Below are 26,771 nucleotides of genomic sequence, written 5' to 3' on the forward strand. Positions count from 1 at the left end.
CTTGGTATTGCTGTGAAAGCGTTAGTCTCTCAATCATGTCCAGCTCTTTGCAACCGCATGGACTATAGCTCACCAGGCTTGTCTGTCCATGAAATTCTCTAGGTAGGAATACTGAAGTGGGTAGCCATTCCTTCCCTCGGGAATCTTCCCAACCCAGACATCAAACCTAGGTCTCCTGTGTTGCAGGCAGATTCTTTACCATCTGAGCCATCAGGGTAGTTTACAATATTTCTTGACTTGAGTGTTCCCTTTTAAATGTGAATTTTTATTTCTTTTTAATTATTTTAAAATATTTAAACCTTTTTCTTGATCTTAAAGATCGTGTAGATTGGGGCTGGGGAGGGAAGAGGGGTGAGCAAGTCTAAGGATAATAAATAATCAGTGACTGAAACCATTTTCCCATCATCCTTTGTTCTGAGCATTCTCTATGCCCTTTCAGATACCCATCTTTTTCATTTAAAACCCAGTCTTTCACTTGAAAGATTTTATTGTATAAAAGTTCCACAGGTAAAAAATTTAGAGGAAAATGAGTATTTAGTCCAAAAAAAAAAAAAAAAGGAAAAATAATCAAGATTTTAGGGCTTTTATTTTTCTTTTGTAATTGTGTAAAAAATAGGGTTAAAAACACATAAAAAGCAGAATTTTAATGCAAAGACATTTTTTGCTATAATCATTGGTTTTAGAGGCATTGTTAGTTTAGTGTGTGTGCAGTCCATTTCCCATGTCTTTCCTCAAATATCTTCTATTTTTATCATGAATTCCCTTTTAATCAACTGTAGGTTATTTAAAATAAATTCTTACAACTTAATGGAAAAAAAATTTGGATTTATCTGATGTTTTCTTATGATTGATTTCATGTATGGATCTTTGACAGGACTGTAACAGAAGTGGCTGCATCCTCCTCTTAGCATCCTTTCAGGTGACAAATGGTTTCAATATTTACCATTACTGTTGGTGGCTCACTTTGACCCCTTGATAAGGTGATGTCTACCAGAATTGTCCATTGTCAGGTTACCCTTTCTTTTTAAATTAGTAGATATTTTGTGTGGAAATAGTTTAAGGCCATGTAAATATGTTCTCTGTGTATTTATTAAGTTATTTTGGGTATGGATTCATGGTCGGTAAAGAGTCGACCTATAATCCGGAAGACCCAGGTTTGATCCCTGGTTTGGGAAGATCCCCTGGAGAAGGAAATGGCAACCCACTCTAGTACTCTTGCCTGGAAAATGCCATGGATGGAGGAGCCTAGAAGGCTGCAGTCCACGGGGTCGCAAAGAGTCGGACACAACTGAGCGACTTCACTTTCACTTTCATGGTATAATTCAAAACTATCACTATTGGACTGTTTATATTCTTTCTGAATATATGAGACCGATGAGAGCATCTCAAGCCAGCTCTTGTGTCCTCTTTACATGTTCCCATCATTCTTTGAGCAATGCCTAGTCTCTGGCACAAGATATTCTAGATTTATCTTGTAATTTCCTTGACCAAACATGATATTACCATTTCTTCCAGGAGCCCTGGCTGCTCTTAGTATAAATGGTTTTGAGAAGCCAAATCTGAGCTCTGTTTGCTTACGTTATTCAAATGTCATTAGTTCCAGACAGAGAACAGAGCTACAGAGTATATGCATGTGCGACCCCATAGACGGCAGCCCACCAGGCTCCACCGTCCCTGGGATTCTCCAGGCAAGAACACTGGAGTGGGCTGCCATTTCCTTCTCCAGTGTATACCCAAGCACACACACACAGACACACACACAACGTGCACTCTATTTATTGCTTTGTCTGTCTATGCCTCTATATTGGAAACTCTAGTTCACACTAACACATGCAATTCCAGGTCGACACCACATTTTCATTCGTTGCCCATCCACACCCCTAACTCCCCTCTAGGATATTGAAAAATGTGGTTCTCATGGTACTTACTATCTTTATTTATTTGACCCCCTGTTCATGACCTATTTCAGAATTTCCCCGCCACTCTTTCCCCACATAGAAGCATCCCTCTTCCTTTTGCATCTAACTCTTCACAGCATTCTCCCTATTTCCCTGGAGTGAATGTCAACTCAACCTGTCTGAGCCTAGTGTATCATTACCCTCCACACCCAGCTTGGGCTGTGACACCCTACCTTGTTAGGCGACACTCCTATAAAGATGCCATCTTTATTTTGCTCAGTTCTGACACTTCATTCCAGGCCACAGTTCCGTGAAGTGATATCCTCCTTCCCCTGCTTGGGTTCTGACTTTCCACGGTGAGCAACTCCTATAGCTGCTTGGATTGACACCCCACTTTGGGACTCTCCCCTTCCCACTCCACTACAGACACCTACTTTTCTCTGCCATACCTAATAGACTTGGGACCAAGTTGTTTAGGAAGGGAAGAGAAAAAAGAAAGAGTGGATAACTTTTCATTAACTGATTTCACTTTCCTGTACCAATAGTCTTTCCAATAATTTCAAGTTTAAACTTATTTAATGTATAAATTTTTTAAAAGAGATCTAGTCATTTCAAAATTCTCAGAGGACAGAATAATGAGGACAAAATTCTAAGCCACGGCAGTTACAAATTTTGAAAAACAATTGTCTGATGTCACAGTTGTGCACATCTTGCGAGAAAAGGCATTCGCTGGCAATTATTCATAATGTTTTCTACATGGATTGTGAGCTGTTGCTGTTGTTGTTTTTCCTTAGACTATCTTTTTTTCTTAGACTTAGGAAACAGCTTTGGATGATAGAGAGTCTTTCAGAGCAGAGGACAGTTTTGTTTTCTTTTTGCTACCCAGTGTAATTAAGATGCTTCCCTCTGGGGCAAACATTGAGCAGGTTTGCTTGCAGCGTGTAACAGAAGACTGAGGTTTTCTCTCTTGTAACACAACCCACTGTGTGGTGAGAACCCTTATCGTAACACTTGTAGAGGCTGGGAACTTGAGAAATTGGCACAAGAAAATGATGATGCTCTAGCTTCTGATGCTGCTGGGGGTAATCCGCTATCCTTTGTCTATAACTTGGTAGTCTTGTGTCTTCTGCCAGCTTCTATGAAACTGTCAGCATTACTTTGAGCTTGCAAAAAGGGTAACATATCAGATATTTTATAGTTATTATAAGAAATGCATTTGACTGCAAATAACAGAAAGTTGAAATATTACTGGATAAAATAAAAATTTGTTTTTCTAAAATAAATATATAAATAAAAATCTTGAGATGAGTGGTGCAGTAATAATGCAGTTGCTAAAGAATCATCATGATTTGGATTCTTTCTATTTCTCTGCTTTGTCACCTTTTCAAGCATGGTTTATTCTCAGAGTATAGGCATCATCTATTTACTGGATAGGAAAATGAGAGAAGAGAAAAAACAATGGATGGGACCATTAATTTTGCCAGAAAAAAAATTTTGTTTTCTCCTGGGAGCACTAGCCAAGCCAACTTCCACTTACCACTTATTGTCACAGAGACTGCCCTAGGGCCTAAGAGCAAAACTTTGAGACTATATCTTAGGTCAGCCAAGAAACAGTATCCACCATGAGTATTATTCTATAATGCTTAGTCTTCTTTGAACACGTTACAAAATTTTCTCATTTCTAGTTCTTTGAATTTGGGTTTTCTCTGACTTACCTTCAGTAGGTTTGCCAAGTATCTCTTTTAATTATTATTAGTTTTATTTGAAAAATTTATCTTAGGGGACTTTTGCTTTTGACTTTTGGCTTCCCTGGTGGCTCAGACGGTAAAGCGTCTGCCTGCAATGCGGGAGACCTGGGTTTGATTCCTGGGTCCGATTCCAGGGTCGGGAAGATCCCTTGGAGAAGGAAATGGCAATCCACTCTAGCACTCTTGCCTGGAAAATCCCATGGACAGAGGAGCCTGATAAGCTACAGTCCATGGGGTCGCAAAGAGTCAGACACGACTGAGCGACTTCACTTTCACCGTGAAGTAACAGGAACTGGATTTACTCTCACATCGGAAACAATTGAAAATCAATGTAAAATATATTAAACAATGATCTTCAGACTTTTGACATCAGACAGCACAGGAAGGTGACACTAGAGAGAGGCAATGTCACGTAGTCCAGCAGTTCCTAAAGCAGGGGCATGGTGGCAGCTGCTAGGTTGATTTGCCATAGAAAGGAAGACAGTGAGCCAAAATGGATCTGGACAGTGTGATTCTTATAGCAACAGTAAACAAGTTAGAACTGATTTTCCAGAATTCAGTTCCTACAAGCGTTGCCTGTATACCCACTGGTGGTGCATTACACTAGGGAGAAGTATCTTGAACTTAGGAGACTCCCAATCATATCAGGAAACTCCAAGCAAGCCTGGCCAACCCATGCCCTAGAGGAAGACATTGTATTTATTATCTTGGTCAGATATCTCTCCTCTGACCCAGAGGGAAAACTATGTTTGTTATACAAACATCTTTGAAAATATAGTCCCGGACAAAAACTGTCACAGAGCATGCAGAAATGCCATGGAGGATTAGCAACAAGGAAAACAAATAAGATGAGCTCTGCAAAAGCTCTAGTTTACTGCCTGGAGAGAATCATCAGGGTGCAGGGCAAGAAGGGGTAACCAGGCAAAGCTTGCTTCTGAGAAGCACTGCCTCTGCTGCTAAGGCGCTTCAGTCATGTTCGACTCTGTGCGACCCCATAGACGGCAACCCACCAGCCTCTGCCGTTCCTGGGATTTTCCAGGCAAAACACTGGAGTGGGTTCCCTTTTTCTTCTCCAATGCATGAAAGTGAAAGTGAAGTCATCCAGTCGTGTCTGACTCTTCGCGACCCCATGGACTGCAGCCTACCAGGCTCCTGCGTCCATGGGATTTTCCAGGCAAGGGTACTAGAGTAGGTTGCCACTGCCTTCTCTGCAATAAATGACAGGCATCCAAATTCCTGTCTCATCTTCTGCTTCTGGAGATTTCAAACTATGAAAACCATTTATAGTCAGTTTTTATAAGTGCTTCATAGACATTTAACAAGAATGGGTATGTAAGATGTACATTTATAGACCTACATGGGCTTTTCAGATGGCTCAGTGATAAAGAATCCTCCTGCCAAGCATGAGACATGGTTTCAATCCTTGGGTTAGGAAGATCCCCTGAGAAAGGAAAAGATAACTTGCTCCAGTATTCTTGCCTGGGAAATCTCATGGACAAAAGAGCCTGGTGGGCTACACCCATGGGGTCATAAGAGTCAGGCAAAACTTAAGGATTAAACTACCACTGTGGTGAATGTGCAAGTTACCGGAAAAATGGAGGACTGTTTTATAGACGGACAAGGAAGTTAAGAAGACCCCATAAACAAAGAGTCCATGACTTTTCATTGGCTGAGTCGTTGCCAGGGAAGGAGTTTTTCTTCTTCCTACTGGGCTCTGCTATTGTAGCCGGGCATGAGAACTCACAGTTCTAGTCCCCTTATTCTTTTAATTTAAGATTTCTGTTTATTAATTTTTTATACCTTTTAGGCCTGCTGTATAACTGTCACCTTAGGACCTGCCTTAACTTCTAGAGCCAGTTTTTTAGAGCCAGTTTCTTAACCATTCTTATTCTTATTCAGTCGCTCAGTCGTGTTGGACTCTTTTCAATCTAACAAACTCCAGCACACTAGGCTTCCCTGTCCTTCACCATCTCCCAGAGCTTGCTCAAACTCACGTCCATTGAGTTGGTGATGCCCTCCAACCACCTCATCCTCTGTTGTCCCCTTCTCCTTCTACCTTCAATCTTTCCCAGCATCAGGGTCTTTTCTAATGAGTTAGTTCTTTGCATTAGGTGGCCAAAGTATTGGAACTTCAGCTTCAGCATCAATCCTAATGAATATTTAGGACTGAATTCCTTTAGGACTGACTGGTTGGATCTCCTTGCAGTCCAAGGGACTCTCAAGAGTCTTCTCCAAAACCACAGTTCAAAAGCATCAATTTTCAGTGCTTAGCCTTCTTAATGATCCAACTCTCACATCCATTATGTGACTACTGGAAAAACAATAGCTTTAGCTAAACGGATCTTTGAGCACAGAGTAATGTCTCTGCTTTTAAATAGCTGTCTAGGTTGGTCATAACTTTTCTTCCAAGGAACAAGTGTCTTTTAATTCAATGGCTGCAGTCACCATCTGCAGTTATTTTGGAGCCCAAAAAATAAAGTCTCTCTCACTGCTTCCATTGTTTCCCTATCTATTTGCCATGAAGTGATGGGACCAGATGCCATCATCTAAGTTTTCTGAATGTTGAGTTTTAAGCCAACTTTTTCACTCTCCTCTTTCATTTTCATCAAGAGGCTCTATAGTTTTTGTTTGCTTTCTGCCATAAGGGTGGTGTCGTCTGTGTATGGGAGGTTATTGGTATTTCTCCTGGCAATCTTGATTCCAGCTTGTGCTTCTTCCAGCCCAGCATTTCATATGATGTACTCTGCATATAAGTTAAATAAGCAGGGTGACAATATACAGCCTTGACATACTCCTTTCCCAATTTGGAACCAGTATAGTGAATCCATTATTTTGCCAAAGTATATCCTTTAATTGATCTCTCTTATTCTTATGCTAATGCAGTCTCTCTTGCTCGCTCTCTCTCACACACACACACCCACAGGCATCAGAGATCTTGCCTTTATTCTTAGATCTTTTTTCATTCATCTGCATCAACCCTCTGAGGGAGTATTTGATCTGAACTTTTTTTTTTTTTTGTCCCTGGTATATGTTTTTTCTTTCATTATTCCCTCTATTCCCAACAGTTCTGTTTTCTCTAACTTAAACTCAATCTGAATTAAATTTCATCAGATATTGAGACATTTAGATTAATCATTTACGTCTTAGAGTTTTCATCTTTTTGTTTTTTTTTTTTTTTTTTGCTCTATATTCTTTTGATCTACAATCAGGGAGAACTTATTTACTCTATTTTCCAAATTTAATATATGATTTATGTTCATCAATTGTACATTTTATTTCCAGAAGGTTTTTTATTTGCTACTTTTCCATAACATTGATTATTTTTCATGGATGCAATATCTTAGTGAATGTCTTTAAAGACAAGAAACGATTTTTTAAAATGTTATCTTCAGTTGTGTAAATTAGTTTCCTTCAAGTTAGTTTTTATTTTTCATTTTGATCTTTTACTTTCAAACATCTTGATTATCAGTTCATAATGATATTGTGGGTAATATCTTGGTATCAATTCCTAGTTATAAGAAAGAGGAAGGGGCACATTTTATATATTCATATATTATATTGATTGATTCTTTTAAAGATAGTGTCAGGGACATGGCATTTATGCTATGTGTGCCTTGAATTCCAGGATTAGAAGAAATTTGTGCTGGGATGCCAATAATCATACTTGTTTTACTTCTCAGTAGAATTCTATTAAGTTATTTAGAGCACTCTACTCTGTTAGAAGTTGTATTGGGTACTAGCTAACAGCAGGAAGTTTGGGAAAGGAGTGCCAAATGCCTAGAGCTCAGTAATTCATGACATTTCCATGTTCAAATCTGGACTCCCTCCTCTTCACTTCCTCTGTCAGAATTGTACAGTGGATTTCTCTGTCTGTTGGCATGCTTTAATCCACTTACTGTTCTAGATATTTGATTAAACTTCTTGTCTGCTCTACTTTCATATAGTAGAATACACTTTTAAGAATTCTATTATTATCATTGTTCTGTTATATGGGGAGAGAGAGGAGTTAAGCATAAGCTTTTAGTCTACCCTGCTGACCCAGAATCATTATGATATTGTTGCTCCGTTATTTTTTAAAAGTAATCAAATATTTGATTCAAGGGTTTTCCATCTCTAAAAAGAAATAAAAATTTAACAGAAGGTCTCAGTCCTGGTGTCATTTCTGACTCTCACAGGAGATCTTGGCCAGTGAACTTCTATGGACCTCAAACTTAACACCTGTAAAATTGAGCATCTAGATCAAGAGAGTTCTAAATTTCTTTCACCTCTAAAATTTTAATACCAAGTGTGCTGTAAAATATTTATTAGTTGAAAAACATTCTTCTGGTTATCATAGAATTCTTTCTTATTGCATATTCTGGAAAGACAAAGCAAGAATTAGAAGATACTGTTATTAAATAAGAAAATCTCATTCTTCAAGAAAAAAATCCTTTTTCCATTATAAATTGTATTCTGAGGGGGTAAACCAGCTGGCTTTAAAACAGTAAGGTTTTATTTATAGAATAAAAGAATGACAGCTCAATTCACTTTAAAGAGATGCCACACCAACAGCTTATAAGAAAAGATTCTCTCCTTTGTAAATGTTCATATTGTTCTCTGAATCGTTTTCCAATTATGAAAATTAGAGAGCACCTCCTGTGCAGTGATAAATTTGCTTTTGTTCACAGCATGTTCACAACACGTTTACAGATTTGGGGTCACTGGACTGAGATTTTAGATTCGTATTCTTAAAAGATTTATTTTTTAATTCTAGGGAAATGGACAGCGAAAGGCAGTTGTAATATTTTTATGAGCTAAATTATACCATCATTTGAGGCTGTTTACTTTTATTGGTTCTTACTTTGAGCTCCCTAACTTAATATGAGTTAGTGCCTGCTCTTTAACATGTCATAAAAGTGATATTATTTGAAAAACCAGTGAAACACATTTTAGTTCTCATTTTACCCTTGGAGCTAAAGTGCTGTTGATTGATGAAGCACTATATGGAATCCACATTAGTAAATTCTGACACAGATAAGTGGAAACTTTTACTCCATGGGCATATAGAAGAATTGGAAGGAGGCATGGATACATCACAGAACATAATTGGCTCTGTTTTAATTGGGGCAAAATTGTGCTTCTTCAGCTTGAGGGTTTTCTTCTGGGAATAAGAAAACCATGGCTCCTTTCTCAACAGTTTTATCCTTATACACTTTAGCATCAATTTAAACCACAGAGATGATGATACTAAAATATTTATTAGAAGGAAAGACTTAACTAAACTTCATGAAAATAACAGCTTCATAAATCTGATCCTATGTCATGAAGTTGTGTATTTGACAGAAAACTTGTTTTCATTGTATTGAGTAATTTAACCTATGTTTATATTATGTATATATATTTTTAAATTGTAAATCTATGGGAAGAGAAACAAAATAATTTCCAGTCATTAAAATTATATAAATTAAGATTATTTGCAGAACTAGGAAAGTTCAGATAGAACAACAGGACTGAAGGGATCGACATCTTTCGTAAAAGATCTGCTTCTTTCTTTGGATTACATGATGTTTCTAGCTGTCTGTTATTACTAAAGGATGATATTTAGAAAATTATTTTAAATGCCAATTCTCACATTTGTTATAGGACTAATAAAGAAATCTTGTGTCTTAGTTATGTTTTGAATACTCTTTGTTGACAAATTTAGTCTGTTTTTAATTGCTCTTTTTATTCTAGCCTCCAGTGCCTTTGTTCCTCAGCCTAGCTCGGGCCTTATTTTATTTGTCTGCTTGCGTTTTTTGTGCGTGTGACATTTTTCTCAATATTGTGAGATTCCAGATGTCAGAGATCATATTTTATTAGTTGTGTTGTTCCACTACTTAGATTAGTGCTTGCTAAGGGCTAGCTAGATATTTGTTGAATTTAATATTGGGTTATCTAGATTTTAAAACTAGGTCTTTATAATCATTTTCTCTTTCCTGTAAATTCATAGAGGACTGTAAAATAATAAGAGAATATTTTACTTTGACCAAGCTGCTGAAAAGTTGTTGTTACTGTTCACTCACTAAGTCATGTCTAGCTCTTTGCCACCCCACGAACTGCATGCTGCACACCAGCCTTCCCTGTCCTCCACCATCTCCCAGAGTTTGCTGAAACTCATGTCCATTTAGTCAGTGATGCCATCCAACCATCTTATCCTCTGTCACTCCCTTCTCCTCTTGCCCTCAATCTTTCCCAGCATCAGGGGCTCTTCCAGTAGGTCAGCTCTTTGCATTGGGTGGCCAAAATATTGGAGCTTTAGCTTCATCCTCGGTCCTTCCAGTGAATATTCAGGGTTGATTTCCTTTAGGAGTGACTGGTTTGATCTCCTTGCGGTCCAAGGGACTCTCAAGGGCCTTTTCCAGCACCACAATTTGAAAACATCAAAAAGTAAGGAACAAAATGAAACAAATTTTTACAAGAGACATATCAGAGTAGATTTTGAGGAATCTAAGCAAATAACGTTTAATAACTACAAGTTGACCCTTACAATACGGGTTTGAACTGCAAGAGTGCACTTATACATGAATATATTTCAATAGTAAATACTGCAGTGCCACACCTTTAAAAGTTGGTTGACTCTGTAGATGCTGAGGAAATGTGGATACCAGGACCAAGTATAAATTGTAGGCATATTAATCTGTGCATTATTCAAAGGTCAACAAATTTCAACTGTATTGAAAGAAATTTTATTTTTCAGGAGAAGATTCACAAAGAATAAGATATCATTGCCAAGTGCTTTAATTGCAAAAATTGACAATATTCTTGGTGAAGGTATTGTTTGTAAGATGGATTATTAATAATCTCAAAATACCTGAAGTAAGAGGACCATAATGAAAACATTCATCTTGCCCTAATGAAAACATTCATCATTTTCTTTAAAAATTTTTTCTAACTATAGTATCTTTTAAATTTCCTCTCATGTTCTTCAGTTCTGTGAAGAAAGCAATTTCTGAGATAAGGTGATTTGAAGCAAATAATTATCAGATCAGGCTTTCCAGGTAAGGAATTCGCCTACCAATGCAGGAGACATGGGTTTAATCCCTGGGTTGGAAAGATCCCCTGGAGAAGGACTTGGTAACCCGCTTAAGTATTCTTGCCTGGGAAAATCCTAAAGACAGAGAAGCCTGACTGGCTACAGTCCAGGGAGTTGCAAAGAGTTGGACACGACTGAGTGACTGAGCAATCACACATATATATATACAAAATTATCAGATCATAACAATAGAAAAGAATTATTTAATCAGTGCCTGTTTTAAATCAGCTGAATCCTGGTCTGCTCACACTTGCTGCTACCTTTCTCCATTTTCCTCTTTGTCCATAATTTTCGGTCTCTGTTAAAGAGCCTATTCTTACGCTGTTTGAATCTTGTCTTTCACCCACATACATCCTGCTGCTGTGCAGGTAACCATGACAATGTTTCACAGTTCTCAGGTTGTATGCCTTATAAAATGCAGCCATGCTGTCTTAAATTTATTAGCAAATACACCTTTCCCAATATATGCACATGCACACAAACAAATACCATGTTAAAGCTGCATGACATTTGGAAACTTTTACAGGACTGAGTATAGAATTAAATGATTTAATGGGTGGAAACAGCTCATGATTCTTTTGTTAGGAATGAACAAAAGGATATTAATCCTTGCTGATATAGAAATTGTAATTTTTTTCTGAATTATTTCAAATACTTTTATATCTTCAGTGTCTGCCTTCTGAGATGTACATTATAAGAAACATTTGGTTAATAAGCACAGTAATGTTGGAGATAGATGTATTTTCTGGTTAAAAAAATGTCAATAAATACTAGTTGCTTAATATTTCTAATTAGACAACTGTGGTACAGCATAAATACACTGGTCAAGAAGCGATAAGCTCAAAATGCAGGTTCTGGGAAGCCATAGAAATCACTGGATCGTGTATACTGTATGCTATTTGGGGAAACAACGTATACTATACATTGTATATAGTATACATATAGTATACAATGTATACTATATGGGAAAACAAGGGAACAGAGAGAGACTATTTTCTTGGGCTCCAAATTCACTGCAGATGGTGACTGAAGCCATGAAATTAAAAGACCCTTGCTCCTTGGAAGAAAAGCTATGACCAATCTAGACAGCATATTAAAAAGCAGAGACATTACTTTGCCAACAAAAGTCCATCTAGTCAAAGCTATGGTTTCTCACATGTATGGATGTGAGATTTGGACTATAAAGAAAGCTGAGCACTGAAGAACTGATGCTTTTGAACTGTGGTGTTGGAGAAGACTCTTGAGAGTCCCTTGGACTGCAAGGAGATCCAACCAGTCCATCCTAAAGGAAATGAGTCCTGAATATTCATTGGAAGGACTGATGCTGAAGCTGAAACTCCAATACTTTGGCCACCTGATGCGAAGAATTGACTCATTGGAAAAGATCCTGATGCTGGGAAAGATTGAAGGTGGGAGGAAAAGGAGATGACAGAGGATGAGATGGTTGGATGGCATCATCAACTAATGGGCATGAGTTTGAGTAAGCTCCAGGGGTTGGTGATGGACATGGAAGCCTGGCATGCTGCAGTCCATGGGGTTGCAAAGAGTTGGACAGGACTGAGCAACTGAATTGAACTGATACTATATGCTAATATTTTGTTTGCCCACGCTTAAAGATCTGATTAGCACCTCTTCAAAAATACATCTTCTTTTGAGCTTTGGTGGAAACACTGATCTAGACCCTGAGATTTAAAGAACGATGTTAGATGTTAACCCAGAAGTTGGAAGATTTACAATTAAGTTGGAGATGTGCCATTCTTTGTAAGCTTTTCTCCTACCTTTTTTCCACTTGTTAAACTAGTACATATTCAGTGATCAGAGGCTGCATCCCCTCTTAGATATGCCCAAGAAAGGAAGGCACAATGCTGGCCTTCAGGAACTTGTATTCTTCATCCTATTCTTCCTCATTCTACTTGCTCCCTTGGTTCATGCTGTAATCTCAGTACTAGCATTAGTATCTTTTTCTTAAACTTCCTCTGTCAATTAATTACATAGCAGATTAAACTCTTAAAAACGAATTTTCCAATATAACAACAACTGTAAAAGCTTCTAACAGGATGAAGTTTGTTATTGAAGGACCAACAAAACCTAGCACTTAGTAAACCCCCTGTTATTCCTTTGTCATGTTTTTACCAACATTTTTCCTTCTACCTAGAAATTCCTAGAATTTATAGCTTATCAATATTTCAAGACCAATTTAGGCTACAACTGCTCTTTGAAGTTTTCTCAGACATTCAGAATGACATCATTAATGATAAATAATAAAAGCAATAATAAAAAAAATATATAATATTTAGGGAATAGGCCTGTACTTCAGGTAAGCACTATGATCATTGCCTTTACACATCTCCTTTAATCTCTGTATGAACTTTTTATCTGCTATAACAAACTGCCACACATTTCCTGTCTTATAAACAATAGAAATTTACCATTGACAGTTCTATAGTTTAGAAGTCTAATGGGTATCATTGACTAAAGCCCAAGGTATGGACAGGGTTGAATTCCTTTGTACTAGCTCTTGGTAGAATATTCCTTGCCTTCTGCAGCTTCTGGAGGAACTATTGTATCACCCTAGCTGTCTTAAGAGTATATGGGTTCTAGGAGAGTGATGGCTAAAAATAAGAGCTCTAGATTCAAAAATCCTGCGTTTGAATCCTAAGACTTCTATAAATTCTTTGTGGCCTTGAGAAGTTGCCTTTACTAATTCTGTGCTTCAGTTTCCTTTTCTTTAAAATAGGGAAAATAGTGGTCCTTATCTCATGGGACAGTTATGAAGATTAAATGACTTAATCCCTGCAAGGACTTGAAGCAATAGAAGGTACATGTCATTTTCTATGAAGAATCCTTGCCAAAAGTAATCTAACTGGAATCCAATCATGTGAAAAGGATCCAGACAAATCCAGAATGAGGGACCTTCTGCAGGCCAATTGACCTGGAATCTTCAGTAAAGCAGTCAGTGTTATGAGAAACAAAGAAAAGGCTATCGTTCTAGATAACAGAGACTAGAGAGACAGAACAATATTGTTAACATGTAAACTTTCATGGGATCCTGGATCTGCATGGGGGGGAGCTTTGATAGACATTTTGGAGACAATTAGAGAAAATGTTCATGTGAACTATGTATTGATTGCAGGAAATTATTGTTAATTTTTTACAGGTGAAAATGATGGAATTTTTTAAATTGCTACTGTACCAGATTGCCCAAAACTTGGTTAAAAATAATACATATTCTTTATCTTAAGAGTTGTAGGTTAGAAGTCCCACATGGGTCTAGCTGAGCTAAAATTGAAGTGTTGACAGAACTATGTTCCTTTCTGGAGGCTCTTTGAGCCTTTAGAGGTCACCAGCATTCAATGGCTGGGGAGCTGTCTTCTTCCATCTTCTAAGTTAGCAAATATTGCATCGCTCTAACTGTTCTTTTTGTAATCACACCTGCCTCGGACCACAACAGGAAAGGCTTTGTACCTTTAAGGATCCATGTAATTAGACTGAGCCCGCTCAGATTAACCAGAATAACTCCCCATTCCAAGGTCTTTAATTTAATCACATCTACAAAGTGTCTTTTTCACTGTTAGGTAATTTATAAATTCTAAGAGTAGAACTCTGGAATGGTGGAGTAGGAGGGAAGCATGATTTTGCCTAACTCAATCGTATTGTGTTATTTAGGAAATTCTTTTTATATTTAGGAGAAACATAGTTAACTAGGAATAAATCTGCAGTTTAAGTATATATATATATATATGTATGTATTAAAAATATATATGCATATGCACAACCATAACACACAGGTAACCAAATATAGCAAAATGTTAACAGCTGAATCTAGATGGAGGGTTTATGGTTGTTTTTGTTCTGTTCTTTCAACTATTTGGTAGGTTTACAGTTTTTCAAAAGGTAAAAGAGAGGTGTTATCGAACACCTTCAAGCCCTCTGACAATCCAGGACACATCTGACTTAGAGATGATTTTAGAAAAAGGAAAGTGGGGACAATTTAAAAATGGAATATCTCAATAAAAAATCTATAGTAAGAGCCAATTAGAATAATAAAACAGTAATTCGTTAAAAAGATGTTACTCATATTTCTTGGAAAAGGGAGGTGTTCACTAGTTTGTAGGTGACATAGAGACCTTGTTGGGTCTGTTTAAATAAAATTACTAAGTGACCTTGTTTTGTTTCAGTGTGGTCTTGTCTGATGTTGCTGTTGTATAAGAATGTCCAATATTCAACAGGACAGCATGGTCTAGCGGTAAGCACCAGGCCAGTTTCTGACAATGTCAATGTCAGACCAGTTTTAGGCTGCCGAGAACTGCTTTTCTCTTCCCTTTTTTTTTTTTTTTAAATCAAGGCTCAAAGCATAGTAAGCATAGTAAGAAGTGAGTTACTTTTCATTCTAGTGGTAAAGTTGCAGAATATAGTCCTTAAAAGTGGTAACTAAATGTAGGGTAAATATTTCAAGGAAAGTGAATATTACTGATACAAATTCATTCATTTGATAAATATGTTGAGTATTGAGTATTGAAAGAAGTCTCAGTAGCCCAAAGGGGAGTAAGTATGTAGTTGCATATGAGACAGTGATTGTCTCTTTAAAAAAAAACATATATTTTGGTCATATATATAATAAATATTTCTTCTAACTTAGACCATTTATTATAAATAAGGGAAAACTATCGGTGTGTTTGTTAACTAAATTCTTGTTTAGAGCTGAATTCTAAATAATTATATGTAGTAACTTTAAGAATACTGTCAGAGAATCCTTATGGAATTACTTAGCCTGCTATGTTTGTGACTATGTTTGTGAAAATCAAATATTTACCTCCCACAGAGTTTATCAAGGCTGCTATACACTGAGTTGTCAGTAGAAGTAAATGCATGACTGAATTTAAGCAAAGAAATCAGTGTTAAATAATATATGACAAATAGCTGCTCGCCACAAAAATCACCCTGCATGCAGTCTCTAGCAGTGCTCTGCATTCACACTGATACGATAGATGTATGATATAAAACCAGAGCTGTGTCGTATAGTCTTGGGTATTCTTGTATAAAATAAAGATTTCTGCATAATTTTTTTTCCATTAAGTCACAGCAAAATGTGATGGTAGGCACCACTGTTCTTTTTGGTATTGTCATCAGCCTTTTGTAGCCAATAAATGCAATCCTCTAAAAGGAAACACAGGGGAAACCAGCCCGCTTTAAAGGTGTTGTCACCAAAAGTAATTGATATGCAGAAAGAGAGCTCTTTAAGTCATGTATCTACCCTGTGGGGTATATTTGAATGAGTACAGTTTCTATGAGCTTAAAAACTCCACCTTATCCAAAATGAGTGAAGCAGTTCCTCTTTTTGTTTTATGCACTCTCAGACTTCCAGCTGGATTGGGAGGAAATTAAACTATTTGAGACTTACCTTAACTTAGCTCTCATGTCTTTTGTTCATTTTCTTTTTGAGTTTAGTTTTCTGCTATGGAGCCTGGTGGGCTGCAGTCCATGGGGTCACTAAGAGTCAGACACAACTGAGCGACTTCACTTTCACTTTTCACTTTCATGCCTTGGAGAAGGCAATGGCAACCCACTCCAGTACTCTTGCCTGGAGAATCCCAGGGATGGGGAGCCTGGTGGGCTGCCGTCTCTGGGGTCGCACAGAGTCGGACACGACTGAAGCGACTTAGCAGCAGCAGCAGCATGGAGTTTTGAAAGTTCCTTGTTATTCTAGATCCTGTTTTTCAGTCATTATGTCTTAGTACTTTTTCAGCCCTGCCCTCTCTTCTACTTTCCTTCCAAGACTCCTGGAATGATAGAAATGTTAGATCTTTCGTTATTATCCCACAAGTTCCCAAGGTGGTGTTGATGGGGGCGGGGCGGGGCGGGGCGGGGCGGAGCGGGCGGTGTAGTTTTTAAAAATTTTACGTCCCTAGTGGATCAGTAGTGAAGAATCTGCCTGCTAATACAGGAGACACAGGTTCAGTCCCTGAGTTGGGACGATCCACTGGAGTAAGAAATGGCAACCCACTCCAGAATTCTTGCCTGGGAAATCCCTTGGACAGAGGAGCCTGGTGGGCTAGTTCATGGGATCACGAAACAGTTGAACACAACTTCAGCAACTGAAGAACAAATTGAAGGACAGTTGATTTACAGAGTTGTGTTTCTGCTGTCCAATAGAGTGAGTCAGTTATACATACACATACATCCACTCTTATCAGATTCTATTCCCATGAAGGTCATTACATAGCATTGAATAGGGTTCCCTGGGCTATTCACAGGGTTCTTATATCTATTCTGTATATAGCAATAAGTACATGTCAGACTCAGTCTCGCAGTTTATCCTTCCTGCTCCCCCCACCTTTTTCCGCTGGTAACCACAAGTTTGGTTTCTACATCTGTGACTCCACTTCTGTTTTGCAAGTGGGCTCATTTGTACCGTGTATTATGTACCACGTCTTCTTTATCCATTCCTCTGCTGATGGACATTTTGGTTGGTTCCATGTTCCGGCTATTGTAAGTAGTGCTACAATGAATATTGGGTGCATGTATCCTTTCGATTTATGGTTTTCTCTGGATATATGCCCAGGATTGGGATTGCTGGATCATATGGGATCTATTTTCTTTCTGTTCTTCCAACAGCTAATATATATCATTCCATCTTAGACATCATTGATTCTTTCCTCAATCCTCTCTCTTCTGCTGTTGAGTTTTCTTTATGGCAGTTACTGCACGCCATAAAATTTCCATTTGGTTCTTTTTTCCTTTTATTTCTTTGCTGAGACTTTCTTTTCTGAAACTGTCCATTTGTTCATTTGTTTCCAACATTTTTATAATACTGGTTGAAGCATTTTAAAATTCCTTCTTTAAAATCTTACATATTTCTAATGTGTCATTTCAGGGTTTATATTTATTTTCTTTTTAAATTCAAATTGTGATTTTCCTATTTATCAATATGAGATATGATGTTAGAAAACTTAAAAGCTGTACATATAAGGTATTAAGTTTATGAGACTCTGGATTTCACACAAATCTCTGCCAAGAAGTTGGCTTTCTCTGGCACTGCTGGAGCAGGGGAAGAAAGAGATGCCCTCCTGTAACTGCCAAATAGATGTCCAATTTCCTACTCAGCTTCCAGGGAGACTGGGGAGTGTCTTTTCCTGCTGGGTAGGGATGAAACTCCAGTTCCCCTCTAGGTCTCTGCTGACATGACCCTGCCTAGGAATGCTTCCTGTCTACAGAGTGTGAGTGGGCATCTTGGCCTCCAGTGATATCAGGGGAGAAGGAGTGACTTCAGTATCACAGGGTTTTGGGGAAAGTCCTAATTCTTCACCAATCCTCACCTGCCATTCACCTTGGTAGGGAGGAGAAGGGATGCCTAGCCAAGGCAGGTAGTGGTGGGAGGCCCTCCTCCCCATGGTCTCCATGGATACTGTGGGAAAGGAGTTCTTTATTGCTCAGTGGAGAGGAAGTCTTAGCTTCCAACTTGGTCTTCTCTGGCACCATTCCAGAAGTGGGTTGCTGAAATTTGTTACAGTCTAAAGACAACTTTCTTCAACCTTTGCTGGGGTCAGAGGCCAAGTTGGAACCATAGTTTTTTTCTCTGATGTCTGGCTGGAGTAGTTATTTATTGTTTAAAATATTTCTCTGTGGCTAAGCTGCCCATTTCCTGATCTTTGGGCTGGAGAGCACAAGCTTTTGTTGGAGTTATTTTTGTCTGCCCCTGTTTGTATTTCCAGGTTACCACTTTTCCAGCATGCAGTCTGGGATATATGGGGCTGAAAGAAAACCCATGCTTTTAATATCATGCTTTCTTTTTTGTGGTCCCAAGATATCTAGCTGATCTGCCTCTTCTCTCTACCTTTGAGAATTGCTATTTTTGTTTTATATATAATGTCCATGATTTTTAGTTGTAATTACTGGGAGATAAGAGAAAAAGAATCTACTCCATCTTCCTGTAAGTAGAAATTCAAAAAGAAATTTATTTTTTATATCTAAATGTATAACTTTTATTTATTATCAGTGAGGACAGTAAGACTATTTGATGGACGTCTCAGATGACCTTCAGCATCCAATTTATTTTCATAGTTTTTTTTTAGCCTTGTAGTGAGAAAATTCTGTCTGACACAAATAAGGAGTTACCTAATATCCTTTTTTATTTCTCCTGTGACTCATAGGGCACATCTCACCCATTGCCTGCTTTGGTAAGCAAAGTTAGATTGGCTCACAATCACACCAGGTTTTTAACATGTGTGTGGCTACATTTGCAGTACAATGTCAGAGTTGAATAGTCATGACAGAAACATTATGGCACACGACACTGAAAATTTTTTGTCTCTGTACCTTTAGAGGAAGAAGTGTGCCAACCCTTGCTTTACGAGTTTCGCTTTACCTTCTCATGATACTAGTATATTAATCCAACCCAGAAGCTGAAATGAGAAGTGTGAAATATTTTCATCACAAAGAAGAACTGCCAACTATCCTCAATAATTCATTATTTGGTTAATAAAGGAGTCTTTAGCCATTTAAACAATCATTTATTGGTGTAAATATTTTTAGATTAATTTTCATTAGCGTGGTACATTCAGTATTGTGAGTTAAAGAAAATAATAAATGTATTAGCTGGAAAGTCAAATTTTTTTAAGCCCCTTTATTAAAACATGTTGAATCTAAAATTTTAAATTTGTTGAATTGCTGATACTTTTTAATCTCAGTTGGAGCACTGTAGTATTGTATTCAGACTATGCAGTACCCAGTGGAGTTTTTCTGAGCAACATGCAAATGAGTGTAACTATACCACACATGAGACACATGTGAAGGTAAACTAAAGGAAGAGAGCCATGGGAATAAGTGCAAAACTTTTTTCTAAGACTGTATTGAAAATTTGAGTAGTTACAAACTTTTCATGGCTGGAAAAGAGTGAAAGAGGAGACCGAGAGAAGATGAGTTTAGATATGTGATCAGGGGCCAATTGTGTCAGACTCCTTTACCATGGAAAAAGGTAACTTCTACAATGAGTGAACTAAGGAGCCACTGGAGAGGATACTTTAACTAATGTTTGGAGAATGGGCTGAAAGAAAGTAGAAGAATAGAGGAATACCATTTGGGGGGCTATTGCATAGTCCAGGCGAGAGATATTGGTGATTTGAGCTAAGGGAGTGTATGATAAAATTTTGACTGGTCTTCTTCCCTTGTTCCTGGGGGGCAGACTTTCAATCCTTGGAATTTCCTGAGTGATAGGAATGTCTTTGGTTCCGTGTTGGGCCCTGATAATTATGCCAATCAGGTAACTTACAGTAGGCTCCAGCATAGTTTATGCTGGCAAGGTGACTCAGAAAGGTGGCAATTCAGGCCATAGAGAACAAACTGTGTGATTGGAGGACTGAGGCTTTGAGCCACATATCATTAGCCTGACCCCTAGGAAGGAGAAGGCCCTGGAGAATCAATTCAGTCATGCGGCAAGTGATTCAATCAATCATACCTATAATGACCCCACCCCACCCCCACACAGACACACACAAGAGCTGGACACCAAAGCATGGATACAGTGATGTGTACAGAGAGATTTTATGAAAAGAAAACAAATGCTACTTGGGCACTCTTTGGGCAGGTCAGTAAGATGCTGTGATGTTTGGAGAGTCATATTGGCTGACAGTGAAGAATCCGCCGGCAGTGCAGGAAGCCTGGGTTTGATCTCTGAGTCAGGAAGATCCCCTGGAGACGGGAATGGCAATCCACTCCAGTATTCCTGCCTGGAGAATTCCATGGACAGAGAAGTCTGGCAGCCTATGAACCAGGGGGTCGCAAAGAGTCAGACATGACTGAGTGACTAACACTTTGACTTCTTTCACCTTCTTCCTTAAAAGCAAGATGTTATATTTGACAAGTTGTTAGTCATGAAAATAAACATAGAGTTTAAAATATTTTTGTGAGTAGAGAAACATTCCACAATCTTGTGTATCAATATTTGCACTTAGTAAATATTGGAGTGGTTACAGTGTGATCTTGGCTACATTTCTGTATGTTACAGAACCCTGGACTTTTAAAGCATATGTATTTGCTTTGATAGAAGATTAAATGAGTACTATACTTTCCAATACCTACACTGTCACTTACATTTATAGAACTGGGGACACTCTTGACCTGACAATGCCACAGCTCTAAACAGTTCCATGTGTATATGTCAAATCACAAAGAACTATACTTATATGAAGTGACTGCTTAGAGGGATGTTCAAATAAGTGCATATAGCTTCAAAGGATCTGTAGATCTTAATTTAGACAGAAACTTAGACTCCATTTAGACTTTAAAACTTTAACTGAAACATTCTTAAAGCCATGGGAATAGCATTTGATAAAGAAACACTAGAAATTTGTGATAAAAATTACAGATTTTCAATGTCATGTTAAAGTTACTACTATAAAAGTTAGAACCACCAATTCAGAGCAAAGGACAAAGTTATGATATATATATGTATCATAAAGCTAGATATATATATGTAAAGCTAGCCCTAAAACATATATATTTATATATATTTTATATATTAAATTTAATTAAGCTAAATTAAATCTTTGAGCTATGTTTGTGTATGTAGAATAAAAGAGGTTTTGGGGCACCAGAAAACTCCATTATAGGTGGCAGGAAGGCATCTTCATCAAATATAGTACTATATTTTAGCAAAAAAAATTCTAGAACACAAGAATACCATGACTATAGTTACAGGAATAAATTTGGGGCAGTAATAGATGTTTTTAATAAAAGAATTGCATGTTGCTTTTGAATTTTTCCCAAACTCTTTCAAAGATTTATATAAAACCAGCCAAATGCTTGATGTTTGTCAACAACTCTATATTGTAAGAAATTTAGCAGTAGTATACAGAGCTCATCTATTATAAGCTATCTGGAGGAATGTGTTCTTTCGTATTTAATACAAATAGTGAAATTAACTGAATGATTCAAATGCCTGGATTCACAGGACTAGTCATTTTTTAAATTACCATCACTCTCTTTTTAGGTCATAAAAGTATATTGAATTACATCAACTAGAGTCATGCAAGAGATGTGTACCCAGTCTGCATCTGTAAGCAGATATGAGCTAATTGGCCTAACTGGCTTAGATCCCAGTGTTATTTAAAAGGTATGGAGACTTTCTAAAATAAACCTACTAAAGAAGGTAGGATAATGTTTTATTTTGAACATATATATTTAAATCTCAGGGAGTAAAGCAATTATTTAGGTTTATCTGGACATTGATTATTGCTACTTAAAATCTAGACTAGTATTTAATCTGCAAATGTCAAGGTCCACTGGTGTGGATAAATATATATATATATATATATATGTGTGTGTGTGTGTGTGTGTGATAAAGAACTTCTGCATTTAAGAAATTTATGATACTATGGAAAGTATAAGACATGTTCACATGATATATAATTTATGCAAGACAGTGCAATTACCAGGCAGTTAGGGCATGAGATAAATATCTCTAACCTAAGATGGGCAAATAAAGTTGTTCACAGTAAATGCATGTTGACATACAAGGATATGTCACAGCTGAGTATGATAAGGAGAAGGGTGGTATCAGCAAAGAATCAAGCACGGGCTATACGTGTTTGGAATTGGCAAGTTGATATATTTCCCAGGATATTTGAATATATGTGAAAAAGCAGTAAAAGTAAGATTGGGTTTTCTTGTGGAGGATATTAAATGCCAGATTGAGAAGTATGGATCTCAAACAGTGTATTAATATTTTCATTTGGGTTCTGAGTCACTACATCCATAAATCAAAACATAAACTTAAGATCTGGATCAGTTAAAAAGTGATGAACTTGTTTAGCTGAAAACAGCAGTTGTTCATTACATGCCTCTTTTCTTTGACCTGAGAAGAGATTTTTGCAAAAGCAAATACGTAAAAAATTTAAACAGTTGGCTAAAGTGATATGAACATCTTTATCAATCTTAATGAATTCATGTCTCTGAAAGAGGATTTCTCACTGTTAAAACATCCCCTGTGATGATGATTCTTCAGTGCTACTCAACAGTATATATAAACAGGCTTTTGTGGTTTTCCTGTCCAGCACCCTTTCCTTTGACTTCACTCCTGTTTTTCATTCTCCATTGTAGGGGATTTGCCAGTGAAAGCACCCTGACCTTCTCTAATGTTGAGAGAGACACATGACCCAAATGAATCAGATTCCCTGTCCTTGGAACTGAAATCTTGGCAGAGTGCCACCAACTCTGGAACTCTGAGGCAAAATACCCCAATTTGTAGCACCCTAAAAAGATAGTCTGTTAGTTTCTGTTACCTAGCCTCCAGGAGCTGTTCTACTTCCTGGGCACTAGGACACTGGCTTTTCAGTTTTCTCATAATATGCTTCCAAGAAATTCATTTTTTTGCCTTTTCCCAGAGAGCTTTTGTGGCTTGTAACTCGTGACATTGACTGGTAGCAGGCAATTTCTCATAATAGTTAGGGGATTTCAACGTGACATGCTATTGTTGATGGGTTATGCTTTGGACCCATTAATGTCTTGTAGGTAAGGTAATGATGTAATTCATGATCTTAATCTGGGACACTTCTGAAAGTCAGAGAGGGCATCATTAAAAATTAGCTATAACCACAGTAAAGACCAAGACATAGGTCTTACTTTTACTTTTAGTATATCTTGTGTAAAAAAAAAAAAAAACAAATAAAACAAACTTTAGATAATAAGCCCTGGTTTGTATTTAGGCGCCTTTGTTTTAAGAAGTAAGAAAGAATGGGCTTGTCATTGAACAATCATGTCTTTCTATAAAATTTTGTGTGCCACTCCTAAGATTCTAGAGTGGTGGTTTGCTATCTTGGGAATTTATCTGACCTTATAGTTCAAGTCTTCTGGATTAAAACATTATTGCTAAGGTTGTTACTGTATGAAGTAATAGAGGTGTAACAAGCATACCACCAACAAAAACAAAAAGATCTGGCTGATGCTCTCCAAAACGTATTGGCTGTATGAGACAGCCCACACTCAGCCCATATTCTTTTGAATATGCTGCATTCTATATAGGTCAGTAGTACTCTTCGTTTTTTAAGAAACAGAAAAGTTGAAAAAGTCCTTTTAATAGTAAAATTCTTTTAACCATGCCTACCATATAGGGACTTCCCCTGGTGGCTCAGATGGTAAAGTGTCTGTCTACAATGCGGGAGACCCGGGTTCAATCCCTGGGTTGGGAAGATCTTCTGGAGAAGGAAATGGCAATCCACTCCAGTACTATTGCCTGGAAAATCCCATGAACAGGGGAGCCTGGTAGGTTATATCCATGGGGTCGCAAAGAGTCAGACACGACTGAGCAAATTCACTTCATTCATTTCACTTCACTTCACCATATATATACATACAAATATACAAATATATGTAATATATACACATACATATATGTATATATATACATAAATACTGATCATAATTTTCACCTACTGAATTACCCAGTTTACACAGATATTGTGAATAAATTATGTGATAATGTAGGGATGTTCATACACCAAAAAAATTCCACAAAAAAACATGAAGAGAATATAAGTACAGTTTTGTAGTGTAAGGATTAATTGTAAATATGACTTGGTAATTCACTTTTTAGCTATTTTCCAACTTTAGGGCTTTTTTTTAACCTAGGAAAAACTTTTTTTTAATGAAGGAATTACAGTTGATTTACAATGTTGCATTGATTTCTGCTGTACAGCAAAGTGGTTCAGTTTTTATACGTTTATGTATGTATATATATATATACATATATACACATATATATATATATATACACACACACACTCGGTTCCGTACTTTTCCATTATGGTTTACCATAGGATACTGAATATAGTTCTCTGTGCTATGCAGTACGGCCTTGTTGTTTATCCATTCCGTATATAATAGCTTATATCTGCTAACCCCAACCTTCTAGTCCATCCCTGCCCCAGTCCCCGCTCCTTAACAACACAGCCTGTTCCCTGTGTCTGTGAGTCTGTTTCTGTTTCCCGGATAGGTCCATTTCTGTCATATTTTAGATTCCACATATAAGGTATACCATACCGTATGGTATTTGTCTTTCTCTTTCTAACTTATTTCAACTAGTATGATCGACAGTTGCATTCTTGTTGCTGCAAAAGGCATTATCTTTTTTTTTTTTTTGAATGACTGAGTGATATTCCATCGTATGTGCCGCACCCTCTCCATCCATTCCTCTGCTGATGGACATTTAAATTGTCTCCATGTCTTGTCTGTTGTGAATAGTGCTTCTATGAACATAGGAGTGCATATGCTCTTTTCGAATTATAGTTTTGTCTGGATATATGCCTAGGAGTTAGATTGCAGGATCGTATGGTAATTCTAGTCTTAGTTTCCTGAGAAACCTTCCTACTGTTTTCCATAGTGGCCACACGAGCTTATATTCCTACCAACAGTATCCCATACACCTACCAACCTAAGGGTTCCCTACTTAGGACTTTAAAGTTCTGCTGCCTGAAAAGCTTGTTTCTCACTTTTTTTCTGATTCTTACCCTTCAGGTTTCAATTTAAATATTATTTCCTCAGCAAAGGCTTACCTACCTGTCCAAATCTAACTCACATACTTCTGATCTTCAACATATCCTTACTTTTCCTTCATTGTAGAATTTGTAGTCATATCCTTATTTATATTATTATTCTATACATTAGAAGAATAGAATATACCTGAAAGCAAAGGTCTTGCCTGCTTTGACACTTATTAGATGTTCATCAACTTTAATGAAACTCCAGCTAATTTCTAAAACTGCTTATTTTTTTCTTGTCATGTCTTGATTCTGTGCCAAGAGCACAGAAGCAAAGGTTCAATAATGTACAGTCTTCTGTATGATTAAATTTGCTCCAAAAATTATGCATGTAGTTATCAAGTATTATCAACCACAAATTTTGTAGGCAATATTTAATTTCTTTTCAGTCAGAACAGCAAACAAATGATGAGAAAAATCATTAAAATTCAAACTTTATTATGTAATAAATAAAGGTGGGCAAACTTTAGTGTTATTGGGATAATTAAAAACATGAGGAATAGGAACTCCCTGGCAGTTGAGTGGTTAAGACTTTGTCTTCCAATGCAGGGCATGTGGGTTTGATCCCTAGTCAGGAAGCTAAGATCTCATGCCTGGTGACCAAAACATAAAACAGAAATAATATTGTAAAACAAACAATAATGATCCACACAAAAAAAATTTTTTTAATCCAAAAACCATGAAAAATATATTGTGACCTGATCATATTATGAGTGTTGCTATCAAATAATAAAATACTTGAATTCTGAATTCTCCCATAAAGTTATTGGGAGAAAAAAGAGTGCTACTTCACAAATTTAAATCTCCCATAGACCATCATTTTCTCCCTACTGGGTCTTAATGGAAAGTTACTTGCATGGTTTGTTTACAAATATTTTTTACATACATTCAGGGTCACTGAGGGAATCCATGATTCAGATAAGACTATTTCACATTTGCTTAGTTGACATTTTGATAAAAACACCTCATATCAACATAAATGGTTAATCTTAAAGACAGAAACCAAAATAGCACATTTTTCCATTGGCTAGGCATTATATTTGGAGAAGGAAATGGCAACCCACTCCAGTACCCTTGCCTGGAAAATCTGATGGATGGAGAAGCCTGGTAGGCTACAGTCCATGGGGTCGCAAAGAGTCGGACACGACTGAGCGACTTCACTTCACTTCAGCCATTATGTAGAAACTGATATATATTTCAAACGTAAAAATTAGATTGCTTAAAGGTGTGCATTTTTCCTTCTTTTGTCAAGGTAATGGTCTTTTTTTACCACCTCATGATTTTTAAATTGAGTCAAAGATGAGGAATATTCAGGAGAAAGCCAATTACTTTTTCCTTCCATGAGAATCTTCAGAGCAGATTTTGGAGGTATGGCATACTCAGCAAAATTACTTCATTAGAAAAGAGTGAGTAGATGAACATCACTAAGACAATAAAATAAATTCATTTCCTTTCTATGGCTATAAGAGTAGTATTTTAGCATACGCTAAAAAGCTGTTATGCATGAATTTAGAGATGTTATTTAACATTGAACAATTCTTTG

The sequence above is a fragment of the Ovis aries genome, chromosome 4, assembly GCF_016772045.2.
Source record: "Ovis aries strain OAR_USU_Benz2616 breed Rambouillet chromosome 4, ARS-UI_Ramb_v3.0, whole genome shotgun sequence".
NCBI lineage: Eukaryota > Metazoa > Chordata > Mammalia > Artiodactyla > Bovidae > Ovis > Ovis aries.